The sequence below is a fragment of the Eumetopias jubatus genome, unplaced genomic scaffold, assembly GCF_037043125.1.
Source record: "Eumetopias jubatus isolate StellerSeaLion01/CBP00866 unplaced genomic scaffold, mEumJub1_p1.0 scaffold_2, whole genome shotgun sequence".
NCBI classification, from domain to species: Eukaryota; Metazoa; Chordata; class Mammalia; order Carnivora; family Otariidae; genus Eumetopias; species Eumetopias jubatus.
In genome coordinates, this window is record NW_028274808.1 from 153,287,655 (window position 1) to 153,304,484 (window position 16,830).

Consider the following 16,830-nt stretch of genomic DNA (forward strand, 5'->3'; position numbering starts at 1 on the left):
GAAATTCTGAATTTTCAACTTGGAAATTTTGCATCAAAAAAACCTGAGAGCTTAAGAGTTTAAACAACCAGTAACTTAGAAAAAACAACAACAACAACAAATAACAACAACAAAAAAACAGTATCTGTAAAAACGTTTTAAACCTTCTTTAAAAATAAAAATAATCAAAACTTTCCTGTTAGTGATATAGAAAACAAAACAAAAACAAAAACGGCCAGCAACTGCAATTAAAGAAAAGCATTCGAAAGGTAAGATATATGACTTTGATACATTACTTTACTTAGAATGAGACAATTTATTATAGCTCTAAATCCCTCTACATCCCAAATGACACTTAATTGTTCATAAAGAGGTCACCTTCTCCCAGTGCCAGTGTAAATTCAAAGGATATTTTTTAAGAATAAACATGAAAATGTCAGCAATACTAAACAAAAGGGAGATGGCAAATTTGGAAATAAGACACTAACTGTGCCAAATGACCCATGAACCTTGAATTTCAGAAGGGAGTGTCTGAAATTTGGATAAGTGGAAAGCCGCATTCTGAAGAAAACTTAAATTACACATTATAGCCACAAAAGAAGGGAAAGAATAAAAGGAAGACAGGGTGACTGACCCACACTGAGTTTGAAACAGAGTAATACACGCAGTGACACTGTGAGTTAAGTCCTCCACAGTGCATCTAACAGGGTCCTGGGAGACTTACAGCAGGTATGTGAGCAAATATGGGCCTCTCCTCAGGGGGTCTTGGAACAGTGGCTGATCCTACATACCAGGGAGTACATGCTGGGATACAGATGAAGAGAGATAAGCATGTGAAACTCTGGGGTTTTCGATTCCTTTCCATAATTACTTTTCATTTGCTTAAAACGATTTTCACATGCTGCAAAGAATTTCTAAGATCTGATTAGACAACTAAAAATGTCCATGTGCTTGAGCAAAGTGAAACTAATATAGCCTGAAGAAAATCAAGGTCAAGCAAATATCTTTAAAATCAGTTGAAAAGATAATAATATTAATACCTTAAAAAAGAAATTAACAAACTGCCATTTATTTTTTTTAAATCAAAACTCTCACTCTGCATTTTACCTTTCTTTGCAAGTATTAGGACTCACAGAAGGGTACCTCCTGTGGAAATGTTTACTGACTGGCAAGTGGAGAGACTGATACTTTTTTTTTTTTTCAATCAGTCTTCGATTTGCTGTGATATGAAATAACAAAGCCTGGCCTAACTTGACCTTCTTTAGCAATTATAATTTTTATGTTCCCATTAAAATCCTTCAGCCAGTGATAGTGTTGTCCCATGAAGCACTGTTAATTAGGTTTTAAAGAGTATTACACATTAGGTCTTCTACAGAGCGTAGGCGCTACCCCAAAGAAAGAGTATCCTGCTCAGCACTTTTGAAGCAAGTGATTATGGGACCACAAAGACATCTGACCACCTCCTAGGGCACAGATACTATTCCTCATCTCTTCTCCATCCTGGCTTCCAAACAAACGTTTCTTTGTAAAAAGGAAAATGGTTAAAATAAACATCAAAGCAAACAATAGAAGAAATATATCATAAAGGAGCATCGTACAGCCTGGTGGAGGAAGGGCATATAGATTCTCAGGTGACAGGGTTTGGTCTTTTTTTAGCGCCCACTTTCTCTGTCGTCTGCCTCTCTGAGTCACTGCCCAGCAAGACCGTCCTAATTTGCTCTCCCTAACAATAGAAATAACAGTCTTGATGTCTACCTCTTTTATAAATTGATCCATTTTTCCTAATACCAAACCCTATCTTTCTAATACCTGGCATTTTAACTTCAAATGCAGATTGCTTTTGTTTTCAGATGTTGGATGGATAAACAGAACCTTGCATTATTACATATTTCACCCGGATAGACCTCTCCCACACTCTGGGTATATAGAAATAATTAAATACTAAGTTCCCAGCATAACCCTTTCACTTCTCAAGCTTAGTAACTGAAAGGAACTTTTGTATTTATTCAACAATTCACAGTTCCCCAGAGCATTTTCACACTAGGGTTGTAAATGGATCATGCTTCTTAGTCAAGATTAGTGTACTGAAAAAAGAACACCAGTATTTGTTGAGCATTTACTTTGTGTAAGGTACGCTTTAAGCATTTCAACTTATCTAGTTCTCCAACAATTTTATAAGGTAGATACTATCATTATCCCCAAGCTACAGATCAGGAAACTGAGGCACAAAGATTTGAGTAAATTACTCAAAATCTCAAGGCCACTAGGTAAAACTACTTCATGAAATAATAAAACACAAAGGAAAGTTGTGGGTAATAAGACAGACAAATGACTTTTGTACAAAGGAAGGAAATATATGTTTAGAGAAATATATTAGTGATGTTGAGTTAAGGCACAAGCAAGATTCTAGCATGAATGCAGAGATGGCTTCTAAGTACCTAAAAATGAAAATGGAATCACTTACAAACTGCATCAAATTAGTACTACTTTCTTTATAGATAGAAAATCAAAAAACTCAGGAATAAATATCTTACTGGACTCCAAACAGCTTTGGCAAAGTTCATCCTGATATATAAGTGGAAAGAATGTAGAAATAAAAGCAAACAAACAACAGATGAACAGGGGTGATTCATGTAAGTGAACTCAAAGCTACGCCCAAAGAGCTGGACACAGTAACTGTGTGCTAGGTAAGTTAAGGCTGCACAATTAGTTCTTGTGGCTTTCAGCAAATCTCTGTCCTTCATACTGATCACTTTAACATTAATATTCAGTTGATGAAATCAAAGGCATAAAAGTAAAACCTGTTCACATAAAGCTAGGAGCTCTAATAAAAAGGAATTCAGAATGAATATTTGAAAAAGTTCTTTAAATGCCAGGCAAGAATACAGGGCTGATAGTAATAAAATGTAAATGCAAATTTTAGTTATAAAATAACCTTAAAAGGATGTTTCATTCATGTTTAAAAGTTTTATAATTACTACAAGAATTTTAAAAATTCATATAAATTGAATACAATTGACTGAAATTCAAAGGGAACAAACCCTGTGATCATGTTGTCAAAAGACAGAAAACACACAGTGCCCTAGAAAAGTCAACTCAAGTACTGTTTTCAATTCTGAGCAACATATTTTGAGAGCATTACCTATCAAGGCAGACTGGTCTAAAGATTGAGACTGGAAAGGTGGGGTCCAGAAACCATGAAAAAATAAACTAGAGCAATGAGAAGAAAAATCAGTCTGGGCCTAGTAGTCCTACCACCCTTTACACATGCCATGTCCCCTCTAGGCAGTGGGCTCTGTAACTGACTTGGCTCCAAGTGATTATAACACACAGTCAATAAACCACTGGCTTTATCCTTTTGTTCTAACGCTACAATTCCTGTGTCATGAGTTTTCTTCATCTGTTTATCCCTAACCCTCATGCCCAGATTTCAACTGTTCTTTTCTCTCCCATCACCCCCCTTTTAACACTCCTCATACCTTAATAACTCAAGAGCTTCTCTCTCTCTCTTTTTTTAAAGATTTTATTTATTTGACAGAGAGAGAGAGAGAGACAGCGAGAGAGGGAACACAAGCAGGGGGAGTGGGAGAGGGAGAAGCAGGCTTCCCGCCGAGCGGGGAGCCCGATGCGGGGCTCGATCCCAGGACCCTGGGATCATGACCTGAGCTGAAGGCAGACACTTAACGACTGAGCCACCCAGGCTCCCCAAGAAGGCTTTCTCTTAAGAGCAATTCAGTGGAATGACTTCCACAAGGGGGAGGCAGGTTTCAGTGATGGTCAGCCAGCCATGAAAACATTCAGACTAAAGATGGCAGGTAAGGAGAAAGGCAACTGGGTAGGTAAGTAGTATGGGAACTGGTGATTACTGGCATAAATAGACACATGGGGTATCATGACCTCAGATCTCACAGTCCAAAATTAGGGTAAGCCAAACATCTTTTTCCTAGGCCTTTGTGATTTTCCTATGATTCACAAAAGGGTAGCTGCTTGAAGTTTCCATTTTTCTAATGGTTAAGGAAGGGGTTTTATTGTAATTGCTTGTTTAACTTTATTAAAATTCCTAATAGTTTTCTCCCTACCGGTTTATAAACTCTATGAAGTCAAGGACCCATTGATATTGCTAACAATCTTATATTATTGTATGTTGATTTTCTATGCAAATAACATACTACATGTATCATCTTTTTAATTTTCATGATTTAACATCATCTTGTGCGTTTTTTTTTTAAGATTTATTTATCTATTTGACAGAGAGAAAGACAGCAAGAGAAAGAACACAAGCAGGGGGAGTAAGAGAGGGAGAAGCTGGCTTCCCGCAGAGCGGGGAGCCCGATGTGGGGCTCGATCCCAGGACCCTGGGATCATGACCTGAGCCAAAGGCAGATGCTTAACGACTGAGCCACCCAGGCGCCCCAAGACCTTCTCTCTTTTAGAATCCTTGTCCTATCACTGAACATGATTCTTCTGTTAAACATATGTTCAAATCTGTATTCTGTAGGTTAAAAATTCTTTTTAAAAAAGATGACTCTACGCTACCAGGAAGTTAAGAACTTCCTTTAATTATTTCCCTGTGCTAATTTGTGCTGAATGTGCTAATTTGTATTGTGGTTCTAGAAGATGAGGGGAAAGAGGATAGTGATAGCTTATTATTTTGTGCCTTACAAACTTCTTCTCCCTGGCCCCCTCAAATATATTGCACGGCTGATATTCCATAGAATGTACTTTGAGAAATGTTGCTCTGCAGAATTCTGTGAGTTAATGTGCTTCTTTCTCTTTAAACTTCTTTCTCTCTTTTTTTTAAGATTTTATTTATTTATCTGAGACAGAGAGAATGAGAGAGAGAGAGAGAGAGCACATGAGGGGGGAGGGTCAGAGGGAGAAGCAGACTCCCTGCCGAGCAGGGAGCCCGATGCGGGACTCGATCCAGGGACTCCAGGATCATGACCTGAGCCGAAGACAGTTGCTTAACCAACTGAGCCACCCAGGTGCCTAGTTTTTGTGACATTAGGTTCTTTCCTAGATTCTGGGTTAACAGCTCTCAACTTTGACATGCTTTCTCCACATACATCTCCAGCTTGTTTTGCTTTGCCAACCCTTTAAATTTTCCATATTTTGTCGTCTTTTTTCTTCTTTGGTTATTTTCAGATAGTCCCACCACTCTCAAAATTTCACTTGTACCTTTATACCAATGATTCTCTAATGTTTAGTTCTTCCTGAGGGGCAGGATAGTGGTGTGGTTCAGTGTACTGACTCTGAAGGAGTTCAAATCTCAAGTCTATTTAGTAGCTGTATGACCTTGGATTTTAGAAGTATTTGCTCAACAAGTTTTGAGAATTAAATTAGGTTTATGGTAAAAATGTCTCAAATACATATAATTAGCTATTATTTTTCTTTGTTATCACTGTTGAGCACTGCAGACTTCACTGGCACCTCAAGCTTAATGTATTTAAGACTTAATTTCAACCCCAAATCACTGAACTCTACAAATCAACATTTCTTGATTTTCCTATTGTAAATAATGGTATTACCACTTGCACAATCACTACAGCTCAAAACTCAGTTCTTGACTTTTTACCACACTCAAGACTTTGTTAGTTTCTGTCAAATTTTCTTTACCACCTCACCCCGATTTTTTTCCTTTTTGTGACTGTCACTGGCACCTTGGTTCAGGTGGAATTATGCTGTATCTAGACTGTGGCATTCACCTAATTCATTTACTTACCCATTCTTTCTGGAATCTAAGGCATATGAATGCAACTGCCATAGTATTCTCTAAAATTATTTTGGCAATACTTTTATCTCCTTTGAATTTATATTTAAGGGAAAATTTTTCCCCTCTTCAATCAAAACTTGGTAGTTTATTTTAGACTGTTCTCTAATGTAAAATCTCCTTGGATTCTCCAGTCATATTAAATGTCTTCTTTCATATTCCCATTTGGTGGCACTTATGGTATTATGTGTAATATTCCAGTTTTTATGCAATTATTTATTCTTCCGATAGACCAGGAGCACTCTGAATATAGAAACAATGTCTTAATTCACATCTTTTTTCCCTTTAATTTTTTCCCCTTTAATTCCAGTGTAGTTAACATACAGTGTTATATTAATTTCTGATGTACAATATAGTGATTCAACAGCTCCCTATATTACTCAGTGCTGATCAAGATAAGTGTATTTTAATCTCCATCACCTATTTCCTCTTTACTTTTTAAAGATTTTATTTATTTATTTATTTGAAAGAGAGGGTGGGGGGAGAGAGAGAGAGAGAAAGAGAGAGAGAGAACGAGCCAGGTCAGGGGCACAGGGAGAGGGAGAGAGAGAATCCTCAAGCCAACTCTCCACTGAGTGCAGAGCCTAATGCAGGGCTCGTTGTCATGACCTGAGCCAAAATCAAGAGTCAGATGCCTAACCAACTGAGAAACTCAGGAGCCCCACCTATTTCCTCTCAAATCACTTTCCATAGTGTTTGGGAAATACCTGACACAATATTTGTGAATTTATTTATATACATTTCATGAATTGACTCATTTGTAACCTCTTTCTCTCTCAATGGCCACTTTCTCCTCAAGTACTGGTTTTCTTTTCAGAACTCCTACATTTTCATAGCTAGCCCACATGACATATCTGAACACTTTCCTATCATACTGCAACTTCTTGTAAACACAATTTGAATTTGTAGTATAATTATGAATATAATTATACATATATAAATATTAATACTTTCTTTCAAATTAAGCAATTTTCAAGTAGTTCCTGAATGAAACAGCATATTTTATTGGAAAACTCAATACATTCAAGATTACTTATTCCTATATAATTGAGTTGCTTTCTAGAAGTGATTATTATCTGTTCAGGACCCATTTAGCATGTGGTTAGGACATAAAAACAAAAACAACCAATATACAATGTTAGAAATAAATTAAATGGGTTTTCCCTGTTCACACTCTTAATCCTCTATTTCACAGTTCTACTGAAAATGATTTTTTTAAACCCCAAACCATCTTTAAGCCCTTCAATAAACTTAGACCAATCTAAAAGCTGTTCTCTGGCCCACAGGCCCTGTAGGATCTGAATCAATCCTGTGTCTTCCTAACTCTACCTGGTTCTATTTTGTTTCCTGCTGCACTCAGTGCATAACATACTGCAAGACACAGAATAACCAGTTAATAAATAATTACTAAAAAATGATAAAGCAAATTAAATATTAGAATTGATTAGAAAAAACATTCTAAAAAATCATACATTCTTTTGCAGTGCGTCTGATATTCAGCTTACTCCTTCCAGTTCTTTCCTCATATTTGAATGCTCATTATATCATATCAGAGTTCCCTTTTGAAAAACTCAGCTTTTCTCCTTTGTCCCATTTTTCTATCTGTGAAACTGAAGGAATTCTTCTCAGCTCGTGGTTACATCTCAGGGATGTAATGCTATGAACACTAACAAGGTCATATTGGCAGTGCTCAAGACTTCTTCAGATAAAAGACGTTACCAAGTATAAAGTATTATTACCATTTCTGATAGGATTACATTCTGATAGCAAAAGTATAAATGGGAGTCCCTGGAGGAAGAAGCACACTAATGGTTTAAGTGAGATGCTGAAGACTCAAGATAAACTAATTTAAGTCAAAGCTCCAGAGTTAAAAAGAAAGTAATTTTAACTGGATTAAATAATGCCACCCATCGCGTAAGAACACTCTGCCATTTACATAAGATATAATTTTAAAGTGGATTTTCTGGAAGTCTATGTAATACGCAATTATCTCAGTTTATAAGCAGGGGCTGGACTCAAGGATCGAAATACACTGTGACCGAATGAAAAATCACTCACTAGAATGATTCTATCATACTTAATCATACAGTTTTCCTAAGATAAACTCACATACTATTAAAACTTATGTAAATGATGTATTTAATGTATAATTAGTAAAATTTTAAAAATAAGTACTTGAGAATGTCACAAGATTTCTTTTCCACACTGCAAGGTCAGCGACCTACTGTTTTTTCACTTTGGGCCTCAGCTTTTCACCCAATGCCTAGCATATAGAACTGGAGCTCAGTAAATGTTTTTCTGTAAGAATCATAAAGTTCACAGTCATTAATACTGTATAACTACATAGAGCAAGTCAGCTTTGGTACTAGTGTGTCAAAGGAAGAGTCAGACCCCAACAGAGAAAACTAAGGTGAGTAATATTCTCTCCTATAAACCCCAATTTTTAATTGTGGGAAGCACCTTGAACAGCATTTACTTATTCTAAACATTCCTCTATACCTGAGAGATAATGATATAGATCAGAATGATCTGATATAGTCCAGTGACCTCTCCTGGGCTGCATGTGGCAGAAATGTCTCTGTGGTTAAGTGGTAAAGGTAACAAGCTAATTTCAGATGAGTAAGTGGCATTCCATGCTAATAGCACAGGCCCTCTGAACTGGTGCAGAAGCTTTGCACCTACCTGTGGGTTTCCAAAGAGGGCACTGGCTCAAGTTCAAAGACACAACAAAGTCCCCTAAGCATAACCAAAGTATGCTACAATTATTAGGCCAGCTCCTGGATAATTTAGAAATGGACAGAAGTCGGGCGCCTGGGTGGCTCAGTCAGTTAAGTGTCTGCCTTAGGCTCAGGTCATGATCCCGGGGTCCTGGGATAGAGGCCTGCATTGGGCTCCTTGCTCTGCAGGGAGCCTGCTTCTCCCTCTCCTCCCCACATGTGCTCTCTCTCACTATCTCTCTCTCTCTCAAATAAATAAAATCTAAAAACAAAACAAAACAAAACAAAACAAAAATGGACAGAAGTCCAGGTGATAGCGTTTTCTCGAAAACCCTTTTGCCTCTTCTAGAGGGTTCAATGAACAAAAAGTTACCCCCTATTTTATCCATTTCAAATAATGTCAAATATGTTTAATTTGTAACCTTACTGAGGCAGATTTTTAAAATCTACTTCATTGTATTATTCCTATCTTGAAATCTTCAGTGATTTTCAGTTTTGAAGATTTATTTCTCTGTCTATAGAATCTTTTTTTAAATTTTATCTATAAAGCACTATCATAGTTATTTGCGAATTTGTATTATCTCACCCATTTGATGATAAGCTTTTTAAGGATATTGAAGTTATGTTTGTATTTAATCTTCAGTTGGTCATTTAATCAATAGTACTAAGTATCTAGTATGGATGGAGTAATGTGATACATAACGGGATATGAACATGGACAAGAAATATATAGTTCTTGACCACATGGAACTTGGGGGATATATCACTTATCATTTATATAGAAGCCATTTAATAAACAGACGGTATATAAGAAAACTCTTCCTCTGTGGTAGGTGGAATCTAGAAATACAGCATCTGTTACAATTATAATTAAAATATAACCTAATTGGAAAAATATCCCACAAAATTAAATTAATAAGCCATCATGTAAATCCATGGTAATAGTGGTTAAAAAGAAATAAAGTAGATAATTAAAACCACAGTTAACTTACTATTTTCTTATGGACGGAAAAATCACCATGAAGGTGAAGTATCACCTGCAGGTGATTGGTAAAATTCATAGATAGGCAAAACCTTGTCGTAGGAAACAAACTGCTTTCTGGAATAGGATAGTCACCCTGACTTTGTGGATTCAAATCAGATGTTGATTCAGAAATAAGTTTAATAAAGAAATTCAACCCTCAAAAATTTATCACCAGACAAACATTTTGCTAGGGGTTTCCTCTGTAATAGTGATTTGTTATAAATGTAGTTAATGATTGCATTTAGTGACTATCTGCCATACTAGAAAGAAAACATCTTAAGGACAAGAATCTCTTCCATCTTATTCATTGTTCCATAATGATGCCTTTGCATGGTATTTATATTAATTGCATATGAGATTCAACTGTTGTGCAAATTTTGCAATTTTTGGAGTAAACCAAAAAAAAAATACACTTGTTGAGTAAATAAAATATTAACACCTCAAATGTGGCCAAGCTTCTCATAAATTAAATTTCTATTTGTTTATTCTTCAACATGTAGTAAGCATATTAAGAAAGCAATTGTAAATTTTTCAGTAAGGCAGGACAGAAAAATGAGATGATCACATGATAGGTGCCTGGATGACAAATAAAATGTGGAAAACATGCTGTTTTGAAGTCATTTTCATTTGCTTGCTTCAGAAATAATTTTGAGAATTACATTATATACATATATATTGCTCACTATTAGAAGAAACAGAGTACTACAGATTTTCATAAGCCACTTAGAAAATGAGTATCTTATGTAAGACCTGCTATTTTCAAACTTTTAACATTAGGAGACTATTAGAAATTATTAACTATCTTGACAAAGATTTTGGACACCCTAATGCTCTCCTAAATAGACTCACAGTATATCCGTTCCATTTTACTATACATAGTCTTTACCAAATTTCACAAGATGCTATTTAATATAAAGCTGAAGAAAGCTGACAAGACCGGTCTTTTCTTACCAAATATTGGAAAATTTAATTAAATAGACATTTGACTTCAAGAAGGCAATGTTGAAAACTAAATAAACTTTATCCTTTTAACCTTATTGACCGACCAGAGTAACATGAAAACATCAATACCTCATCTGCAATGAGAACTCATATTGGACGAACTTTGTCTCTGTCAGGGATGTGATTACTAATGGAGGTGGTGGAGCCAGACTTAAAATCAAATTACTCTGATGTGATAGCTTAATCTCAGACTTAACATAATTTTTATTCTACCACTTTGAAATTTCTTGGTGATTTAATAATACTGAATTTACGGGTCAAACATTATAAGCTTTAGGTATGCCAGTTGGAATTCTAGGGCACTAAATATTTGGTTTGTCTAAAACACACGTAAAAAAATAAATTTTGGTTGACTAAAATTATCCACTTGCTTTGAAGCTTTAGAAGAGTGAACACGACAGTTGAAAGTTTAATCTGGTTACTTTATGTAGGAAACTTAAATAAACAGTGTTAATAGTGAATGAAAGCATGATAATAGAATGGCATAAAACAGAAGGATGCACTTTGTGTTATTATTCCAATTATTGTTTTTCTTTTCACGAAAGTGGAGATCATTAAGCTTTACAAAGCTAGGAAGAAAACAACAAAAACTCCTTAACTTTAAGTACTTCTGATCATGGATTTTGGCATTTTCCCCCGAGTTCTAAATTCCATACAGGGAAGCTTTATAAAAAATGAAATTATATGATAGTTTAGGGATATGAAGGGATTGCTATAGAGCGATAATAATTTTCAAGATAAAAATTCACATTTTTTCATGCCTAGTCAAAAACACACTGAAGCTACCCATTGCATATTTATTGAAGGAATAGAAACACTGAGTTCTTCAAAGTATAAAAATTCAACAAGGTATAATAATTGTAATATGAAATTGAACTGGAGAAAGGCTCTTCAAAATTTAAAGACATATTAACAGTATCAATGAGAGAGTCAGAGAGAAAGATTAAATGGCTTATGGTCAGGTAGAAGGTATATAAAACTCCAACAACCAGTACTGTGATTGTATAGTTTCTTTTATATGGAGTTTGAAAAATAGAGGGGAGTGAAAGAAAGTATGGAAAAGAGGGAAAGAAAGAAATGCCAAAAAGAAATAAGTAAGAAGAATGAGAGAATGCAATTAGAGAGATATTATGTACAAAATATTTTCACGTAAGTCAGAGGAAGTGTTTAGTAAAGGAGATGATAAATGGTCACAATTACTGCAGAGATATTGAAGATGACTTCCATGAAAATAAAGTTTGACTCAAAAGGAAGTTTCAGATAATTTTTGATAAAATATTATCAGTAAAATCATGGAGGAAAAAGACTGCAAGGAGGTGATCATTAATTACAGTAGATCATTAAGGTAAAAAATAGAAAAAAATTTCCAGCTTTGCTGCCACCACAGAAATTAGTTCATCGGTGTAACAGTCCCTCCTTTTTTGAGTAGTTCGAAGTTACTTTGTTTCTCCTCTAATAGGTATTTTCATTAAGTTAGTGGCACTACCTGTGACAGGTGTCATAAGACACTCCCATGGTTTACTTAATGAAATTCTCCTAATCAAATGACTGTAGAGATACATAAAACACATGCCTCAAACATCAGCAAAGGCTAAAAACTGTCAATGGTATTGGGTCAGTCACTTTGCTGGAGAATGAAAGGTCACAGTTTCAATCCCTCTCAGCTTTACTCCAGGGTATGTGCTATTAACTCTGGTCAGCAGGAAAGTTCTCTTGTGTCAAGTGGCAAGTGCCTCACTGCCATTGAAGATAAAGCAGATGATTCTAGCAGGTCAAGCAAGATAATCTTACCAGTAAAGATAAAGATTTCAACATCATTCACCTTCTGACATAATGAAGCCAAAAAAAAAAAAAAATCCACCAGTAGGGTAATGACTGAATACATTGTCTCTACATCAAACCATGAACTACTTTAAAGCCCTTAAAAAGAATTAAATAAAATTATACCAGCTGACATACGGGAAACTTCATAAGACATTGTATAGCATAGTCCAATAGTGAGAAAAGCAAGATGTGTATAATATGATCCTGTTTTTGTAAATACACACAGAGACATATTTAAATCAATATTCATGTAAATTCTCCAAAGGACATCTGAGTGCATAGAGAACTGTGAAGAATATACACTACACACACGTGCCCATGTATATACACATACATACACACAGGTATACATATATTTATCCTATGCATAAAATCATGTGTGTGTGTGTATATGTATATACACACACATGAAGTAATACCTAAAAGAATGGTCATGGCAATATCAGTTGAATTTATCTCCAGGGGTAGAAACTCAAGTAAACTTCACTTTCATCTTCATATGTATTTTTGTAATATCTTTATTATTAGCTTACTTACTATGTAACCAGGAAAAAAAAAAAGACATTTTATTGTGGAGGAAAAAGGCAAGTGGCTTGGTTTCAATTTATTCCACAGTCTGAAATCAGCCATGGATAGCCCATTTACTCTTAGATATTATATGAGCATTCTGTGATCACTGATATTTGATAATCAGGTATACTTAATCATTAAGAACTAGAAACCAGACGTTTCTCCAAAGACAACATACAGATGGCCAAAAGACACTGGAAAAGATGTCCAACACCATTTACCATCTGGAAAAGACAAATCAAAACCTCAATGAGATATCACCTCACATCTATTACAATGGCTAAAATCAACACAAGAAACAAGTGTTGGCAAGGATGTGGAAAAATAGGAACACTCGTGCACTATCAACGAGAATACAAACTGGTGCAGCCACCATAGAAAACCATACGGAGGTTCCTCAAAAAATTAAAACTAGAACTACCCTACAATCCAATGATCATACCACTGAGTATTTACCCAAAGGGGGAAAAAAAAAACTAATTCAAAGGGATACATGCACCCCCATGTTGATAGCATTATTTATAAGAGTCAAGCTATAGAAGCAGCCCAAGTGTCCATCGATTGATGAATGGATAAAGAAAAAGTGATATATCAAAAAAAAAATGAAATTTTACCATTTGCAATGAAACGGATAGAGCTAGAAAGTATTATGCTAAGTGAAGTAAGTCAGTCAGAGAAAGACAAATACCATCTGATTTCACTCATATGTGGAATTTAAGAAACAAAACAAATGAGCAAAGGGAAAAGAGAGAAAGAAATCAAGAAACAAACTCAACTATAGAGAACAAACAGATGGTTATGGGGGAGGATGCGGATAGGCGAAATAGGAAATGGGGATTAAGGATGGCACTTGTGATGAGCACCGGGAATTGCTGATCACTATATTGTACACCTGAACCTAATAAAATACTGTATGTAAAAAATAAGTAGTTTCACATGTTTTCTGTACTGAATTGAACTTTTAAAAGTAAACATCTGTACTTAATTAAACAAACCTGAATAATGTCCTCTCCCCAGATGTCCATGCCCTAATCCTCAGAACCTGTGAATTTTTTTACCTTTCATGGCAAAAAACAAACAAAAACACTTTTTTTTGGGCAAATGTGATTAATTTAAGGATTTTGAGATGAGATGATCCTGAATCATCCAGGTGGGTCCAATCTAATCCTAAGGGTTCTTATGAAAGGGAGGCAAGAGGGTTGAGGTCGGAGAGAGGTGAGGACAGAAGTAGAGGTAGAGTGATGTGCTTTGAAGTTGGAAGAAGAGGACACATTGCCATAGAATGCCAGTGGCATTTGGAAAAAACAAGGCAACAGATTCTCCCCTGACATCTTCAAAAGGAAAGAAGCCCAGTCAGGACCCTGATTTTAGACTTCTGGCCTCTGTACCTGTAAGAGAACACACTTGTAGGGTTTTAAGCCACCATGTTTGTGGTAATTCAATATAGTAGCAGTAGAAAACTAATGTAAAAGCTCAATTATTAACAGCAACAGAATATTATAAATAATACTCAATTCAGAAAAAGTTACAGAATAAGTGATAATGATCATTCTACTCACCAACTGCCGTTTCTCTCTCTCCTTGTTCTTTTTTTTTTTTAAAGATTTTATTTATTTGACAGAGAGAGATAGTGAGAGCAGGAACACAAGCAGGGGGAGTGGGAGAGGGAGAAGCAGGCTCCCCGCGGAGCAGGGAGCCCGATGTGGGACTCGATCCCAGGACCCTGGGATCATGACCCGAGCCGAAGGCAGACGCTTAACGACTGAGCCACCCAGGCGCCCTCTCTCTCCTTGTTCTAACATTAGATTCCTAACAATGATTCCTACTTCTTGATGGAAATTCCTTTAAAGTCAGGCTAACTTCACACCCGATTCTACTTTTGAGGCACCAGGATAGAGGGTGGTAAAAGAAGACTTTAAAAGACAGCTATTTAGTCTTGTCAATTCTCAGACAGGAAGATATTTTTACCTGCCTTCTTTAGCATAATAAAAAGAGCAAGAACACCTGAATCAAAGGGAAACACTTGTTTTCAAATCCCTATTATCCCTTTCCATCCACCTACCAGGCATGGGAACTTGGGCAAACTAAGCTACTTAATTTATATTCCTAGGTTCCTTATTTTTAAAATGGGAATTGTATCATCTAAATAGACTGCTATGAGAATAAAATAACATATTACACAAAGTATTTAGCGTAGTATTGGCACTTGGTACTTGTTCAGTGAACAATATCTACTCTCAGGAAAAAGCTCTTTTTCCTAGCAATTTTTCTCTCCTTTTTGATTATGACAAAGAGGAAGAAAATCAAGTCGAGGAGTTATGGTCTATTTTTATTAAACACCTCAAGATTTTCTTTTTCAATTGTTTCCTGAGCTATCAGCTGCTAAGTCACTCCTGTTTCCACTCCAATCAGAGACTGAGCTGCTAAATGTTTAATGATTAATTTGCATCAGTTACCTAGCAACCACCACTAATATAAAATTAGATCAGAGTCTCTGTAAAAGTCTACAATCTACTAAAAAGAATTCAAAGATAGATGAAGTCTAGTCAATGTCAGAATTTTAACACTTAAAAACACGTCCAGATAGAATATCTCAAAAACTTAAATTGGGATTATACACTATTTTCTATATCTTGGTAGTCACAGTTTTATGTTATAGTGTTTTCAACAATAAGCTAAATACTCTACCCATACGGTACAGTACAGAAGACATTAAAATAATAGCAAACTCTTATTAAGCACTAATTATGTGCTAGAAATTATTTTAATTCTGTTGTGTATATCATTTAAGTCAAATGACCTTGAAGTGTTTACAATGAAGAAATAAATCAAATTTCAAAAGTATTAGATTAATTTGGAAATTTCTAGGAAATAATTAGACTCTTCATTCCTAATATCCAACACAGAATTAAAAATAGGTCCTGACCTACTACGTAGGTAGAATAAAATGGCAACCATGGTCTTCCTACGTTGGTTCCTTTTTTTAGATTTTTTTTAACTTATTTATTTGAGAGAGAGAGACAGAGATAGGGATAAAGATAGAGAGAGAGAGCAGGAGTGGGGAGCCCAGGTAGAGCTCGATCCCAGGACCCTGGGCTCATGACCTGAGCTGAAGGCAGACACTTAACCAACTGAGCCACCCAGGCGTCCCTCTATGTTGGTTCTTATCAACTCTGGATCTTCAACAATTTTGGAACCTGTGATAAATGGAATTTTTAGTGAACAACTCCTACTGGTGTTCAAAATACTGCCTGTGGATAAAAATAAGGTATTTCAACATTTTAGAAAATATCATCTGATTCTCACAAGGAACAGCCACTGGTAAGTTTCAATCAAGTAATATAACTCATCATAAACTCTTGAATTTTGTATTAGAATCAGTGCTAATCATAAACCAAGGGGCAATATTGATAAATGAGGATTGCTGAGTCCTAAAGATAGAGAATAGCATATGTTTGTTGCTTTACACTTCACTCATTCTTAAAAAGAGTAACACATACCATCTGTTGCAGGGCAGTCAGTCATAACTGATGAGATCCAAGCTTGGTTATTTGAACCCATGTAATATGAGCGTTAGAAAGTGCATGATAAAGTAGGAATGAGGAATTCTTACAGCTTTGCCTTGTTAATATCCCCAATAATATTCCTTTACTCGGCAGGCTTTTGTTTTTGTTTTTGTTTTTTTTGAAGTTACATTGGATAAGCTATCTCTTGGTAAGTAATAGATCAGGATAGGACCAAAATACTGCCATAAAAACAGTTTCTATTAGACTCTGATACACACAAGTAAGCAGTTATCAGTTCTATTGGCACTTGAACAGTCAGAATGAATACAGAAGGAAAAAAAGGAAGCTTTGTATTAGGAATAAATGCATTTTGTTTCCAACAAATTTGAATATGATCTTCCTTCTGAGCCTTTCCTCTTATCATCAATGAGTTCTCTA

The 16,830-nt window shown here is 35.6% G+C and overlaps 1 protein-coding gene across 20 annotated transcripts in view; it reads right to left on the reverse strand.

Moving 5' to 3' along the window:
* ADGRL3 (adhesion G protein-coupled receptor L3) overlaps positions 1–16,830 on the reverse strand; it is a 492,209-nt gene that overhangs the window by 289,653 nt on the left and 185,726 nt on the right. The gene's annotated exons all lie outside the window — the stretch shown is intronic.